Genomic DNA, 5,994 nt, shown 5'->3' with positions numbered 1-5,994 from the left:
TAAAGACAAGGAGACTTTGAGTTACCTCCTTTACTAACGTTATACATGCACTTAAGTGTTTTAAGATCCCCCGCCATGTGCCACTCTACTTGAAAATCACCTTTTCCTGCAACATGGAGATTCTCTCCTTGCACCTGTCTTTTAATTATTCTTGGTATTTCCGTGTGGTGAAACACCCAATCTAGTGTTTCATGGTCTTCTGTCTTTACCTGTGATTATACAAAACAAAAGTCTTACTATAAAAGATTTGAAAACATTGACTAAAATCAAGTACGAAATAAAAAATGATCATACCTGGAATGAGCCCAACCACCATATGTGTTTCTCCGACTGCACACTAAAATACTTCGAACTCGCTTCATTCAATGATGTATCAAGTGCTCCATTCATCAATGTGATAGTAATCCTTTCCATTTTCTTTTCCTTTACAACCTCACACTCATCCAGTTTGATAACAAATTTCAAAATGCCTTTGCACTCTTCAAATGTTATTCCATAAAACTCGACCATTCTTCTTTGAAGTTGTTGTAGATCTACAAATATATTGTTCCAAGGGTCATACACAGTGGTTCCTTTAGCACCATGAAATATATCTTCAATATGGATATATGGTCCAATAAACTCATCTATACTTTCATTCAAATGACCTCTTATCTTCCACACTGTTGCTGGATTTGGCAGTAAAACTCGTTTAATCCTTTGATCTCTCAAAGTTGAGGATATCGCATGGAAAATTGAACTATATCCCTTCCTGCTAACTCCACTAACATCAAGAGCCTCTTGGATTGTAGTACCATCAACTTGATTATTGGATATAAAGTCCTCTACAACATTGTGTTTGATTGTTTTGTATTTTTTTTCTTCAATCAAACCTTTTGCTACACCACAAGAAAGCAATCCTTTCATTTGTTTAACTGGAAGAAGGTTGGGATCCATATTTTCTTTTGCAGGCTCCAATAATTTCCTATAGTAACAATATAGTAACAACACAATATGCCTATATTATTCAACACTTCCAATCCTGTTTTGCATAAATGGACAAAATACATAGTCATTTGAGAGTATTTTTGAGTTTAAAAAATAAAAAATTACAAACTAACCTTGCTTCCTGAATTCTTCGCTTGCATCCACCAGTTCCAGCCTTCAAATTTGCAATGTTTTTAATCTTCCTACTTCGTTGTCTGTCTCCAAGCATGGTTCTCTTCCTTCTTGATCTTGTTAACTCTTTTTTACTCTTTGAATGTTCCTCAATTTCATTCTGCAACTGCTGCTCCAATTTTGCACGAATAGCTATCTCTTGAATCCTGGCTCCCTTTTCTTGTAGGTACATTGTTTTATATGTTTCTGCAAATGCAGACTGTGCTGAAATATAACCAAGAAGTCCATTTTGTCCATCGCCCGCAAACCTCAATAGTGTGGTTGGATTGACAAATGGAGGTGTAGAGTTTTGTACTGGACATTTTGGATATATACTTCCATCACACCATAAGTCAATATGTTGGAGCCCTTCTCTTCTCATATTTTCCCGTTGTTGAGCATTTAGCACCGTAACCTTTCGTCTTTTTTATGCTGGAGCATATTGTTCTTCTAAGTCGATGTGAAGATGATATAATCGCTTCTTCTGAGATTGTACTTCACTAGTATCGGCCATTTTTGTGCTTCTGAGGTTGCAAAGTTGGCTTCTCAATCTCATAGTCTTTTTGTAACATGAATTGTGGAAGTGTGGCGGTATCCATACAATCATTAAGTTCAGTGATGGATTCTTTATGAGAGGCCTGCACACGTCGTCAAAAGAGATGCGAAATCTTCGAGAAACAAAAAAAATTAAGGAGATATTTAATGCAAAATCGTGTTAGTTAGACAAAAGATTATCTTATTCTTTTCTGAACTGACAGTTCAGTGGTCCTTACTGACAGTTCTGAGCCACGTTTCCATATTTTATTATTTTTGAGATCTTTTAGGAGAGAAATAAATCGAAAAATAGTGAATTTCTTACAGGGCCCCAAAATGAGCTCCGTTTTTCCCTAATGCCAAGATCTGACATCTCAAAAGACTTCTCTAGATCAGCTATAAAAGCTAAAATATGATCATCATAGGGTATGTGAGCAGCATGTCATCAACGTATAACACGATGACTAATAAAACATCCTTAGTTCCCTTAATATAGAGGGTACTATTAGTTGGGCTATTGCAAAAACCCTATGCAACCAAGTATGCATGTATCTTACTTTGGGAGCTTTCTTAAAACGATATGAAGCTTTCTTCAATCTGCATACTTTTGATTCCAGACTTTTCTGAACAAACAACGAGGGTGAGATACATAGACCTCCTCATGCAAATATCCATTCAAGAAAGCAGTTTTTTTATCCAATTGATGTACATTCCAACTTTATGTGTTGTAAATGTAATGACACACCGTCCGCATGGTAGTCATATGATGTGGGTGCAAAGGTTTCACTCTGGATTCATAGGCCACTACATGACCTTCCTGCATCAGAGCACCGCCTAAGGCAAACCCATTGGCATCAGTAAACTACCTCAAAGGGTTATGCATTTCTCTTGTGCATAACCCTTTGCAACAAGACTAACTTTGTATCACTCAACATTGCCATCCACTCTACATTTGAGAGCCTTGTAAACCCATTTTGTACCAATGCCCTTCTTACCAAGAGGCAAGTCTACCATTTTTGAGTATCGAATCATACTCAGATTATTGCATAACACTCATCCAATTTTCAGATTCCTTTGCTTCATCAAAGGAGACAGGTTCCTCTTCATTACATAAACTGGCAATTATAGCATAACCTGCATCAACATGAGATGCATGATGAGAGCCTCTACCTATTCTTCTAGGCAAAGGAGTGGCCAATTTGTTGTCATATAGTGTTTGCACCACCAGGCATTTTGGCATACTTTTTGACTCCACATTTTTCCTTCTTTCCTCATCAAATACATCATCCACATTTGCCTCATCAATAGGATGATCTGTGGGCTGAAAAACATGCTGATTTGTAACTTGTGTGGGATAATTTTCAGCATTCCTTGGGTTACCCAAATGCTCTATATCAATGTGTCCTGCATTGAACAATGGAAGGAGAGTGTCGAATATATCCTACGAACATACATTTTGCTATTTATTACATGAAAGCAAGGGCTGAGTTGCATCTTCCACAAACACAACATCTCTACTCACAAGAAACCGCTTGGTAGCAGGATGATAGAGCTGGTAACCCTTACTTTCCAGGTTGTATCCCACAAAAAATTTTAATAGCCTTATCATCAAGCTTGCTGCGAAATTGCTCAGGCACAAGTGCATAAGCAAGATAACCAAAAATGCATAAGTGATCCACAGAGGGCTTTCTGTCATTCAAAGCTTCAAAAGGCGTAGTTGTATGCGAAGGCTTTTTTGGACACCTATTCAAAACATATGTTGCACACATGACTGCTTCTAGCTAGAAACTATAAGGTAACTTCTGACTTTTGACCATGCCTATGTTATCTCCATGAGAGACTTGTTTTTACATTCAGCTACACTGTTTTGCTAAGGTGTATAGGGCATAGTACATTGTTGTTTTATCCCATGATCAGCCATGTATGCATGAAAATCCTTAGACATTTATTTGTCCCCTCAATCAGTATACACATGGTACCAATCTTACATGTAGAAACATTTGAACCATAGTAGCAAAGTACATAAAGCACATAAAAACCTCTGATTTTTGTTTCAATGGATATATCCAGGTATGTATGGAATAATCATCAATGAAATTTATAAAATAGAGGTATCCCCCAATAGATGATGTCCTCATAGGACCACATGCACCCCTGTGTACAAGCTACATTTTTTGGAGAGCTCTAACTGAACCATCTTTGGAAAATGATGCCTGCTGCATTTTTCCAAGAATACAACCCTCACAAACATGTTTGATAGGGGCTTCAAGACGTGGCAGCTCAAACACCATGTCATGTTTATGTAAACACAGCAAAGTTCCAAAGTTCAAGTGACCAAAGTGTGCATGCCACAACTTAGCATCACCCATTGCCTTTGTGGGGAAAAAATTGTACATATAGCATGTCTTTGTCTTTCATATGCATCTAGCCTATAATGGCCATGAGAACAAGTACCAGAAGTAGCAATTGTCTTGCCGTCACTGTGATCATGAACAATACATCTGTCATTCTCAAACTGAACCACTAAGCTAGACTTAATAATGGCAGAGATAGCTACCAAGTTCTTCTTGATCCCTAGTACATATAATACATTTGAAAGTGTGATTGTTCCACCATTTGCGAGACAGTGATAACAATTTTACCAAGTCCTTTTACAAGACATGAGAAGTTTTTTGCACATGTTACAGTGATAACAATTTGCGAGACAGTGATAACAATTTTACCAAGTCCTTTTACAAGATATGAGAAGTTTTTTGCACATGTTACAGTGTTTCCCTGTGGAGCAGATTCAAGTGATGAGAACAAACTACGATGAGAAGTAATGTACTTACTAGCACCACTGTGAAAATACCAAACATGTACATATGTAAAATAGCTATGCATGCATCCTTATGCGAAGGGTCATAATTGCATTGCACAATGAAAGCCCAATCATCATGTGCATAGTTTCCAGATTCTTTATTTTCTACATTGGATGTTGATGCATCAACTACAGCCATACCTGAGTCTTTCTTTTTCTCCTTCTCTTGCCATTTCTTACACTCATTAATGTAGACTAAGTGACCAAGTTTCCTGAAATACTTGCATTTTTCCTTTTTCTTTGGCTTGTCACCTTCCTTGTCTGTAGGCTTTCCCAATGACTCTGATTTTAGTTTGTAACTACCTTGAGGAAAGGATTTACCTTTACCTCTTCTTTGTCTGACAGCAAAAGCCTGAGCTATTGTACACATGACAGATCTATTTACTCTGAAACCAACTCCTCAAACTTCATATGTCATTTGGATTTCATTTCATCATGAGTCTCATGGTAGAAGCAAAACCTTAATACGAGTCCGGAAACACATTCAAGACAGTAGGAACCAATGAACTCTTAGGATATATTTCATCAACATTGGCCAACTACTCCTGAAAATCCTTGATTTTTGTAAGGAAATTATCCATGGAGTCTCCCTCATCCATATGCTTTAGCTCTAATTGCTTGTGTATATAGGCAACACGTGCTTCATACGTACCTAGTACAATGACGCAAGTGCATCCCAAGCATGTTTAGCAGTCCTGCATGACTAATGTGACGAATGATACTCCTCTTAACTGACAAAGCAAGCAACACATGTGCTTGCACATCTCTTCCATCCCACTTTGTTTGTTCCTATGTAGGAGGTATGCTATCTTGTGGTAATGCACCATCTGAAACTGAGTCCATGTTTGCAGATGTGCCTTCTGCATATTATAGGAAATATGAAAGTTTTATAATGCAGATAAAATTTTCCTACATAGGAAATATATATAGTAAATTTTCCTAATTGTCTATATATAGTAGTTTATGTCGATTACATAATAAAGTTCTATATAGTAAATTTTCCTAATTGGCATAGTAGTTTATGTAGATTACATAATAAAATACTATATAGTAAATTTTCCTAATTTTCTATATAGTAGTTTAACTACTTTACATAATAAACTACTATATAGTAATTTTGTCTATATAGAAAAGCCAAGCATTGTCTATAGAGTATTTTATCAACATTAGATCATTTAGTATATAGCAAATCTATCTAGTGAGTTTATCTATATAGAAAAAAAATAACCCTTTTCTATATAGTGATTTACATAAATATAAGAATAATAATTAAAGATTAAAAATTATCATAAAAATGTAACTCAAATAGAATATACTTAATCTAACTCAATATACTCTTAAAGAGTTAATAAGACATCTTAAACACTTTTATAACATTTATTAAACAAAAAAAAATCGCAACCAGAGTTAAGAATGTAAAGATGTACTTAAAGTAATAAAAATGAAAATTTTAAAAACATAAT

Source organism: Cibotium barometz, chromosome 40 (genome assembly GCF_041138505.1).
Source record: "Cibotium barometz isolate CiBa-2024 chromosome 40, ASM4113850v1, whole genome shotgun sequence".
In the NCBI taxonomy this organism is placed as follows: domain Eukaryota; kingdom Viridiplantae; phylum Streptophyta; class Polypodiopsida; order Cyatheales; family Cibotiaceae; genus Cibotium; species Cibotium barometz.
Note: the sequence above shows the minus strand (reverse complement) of the source record.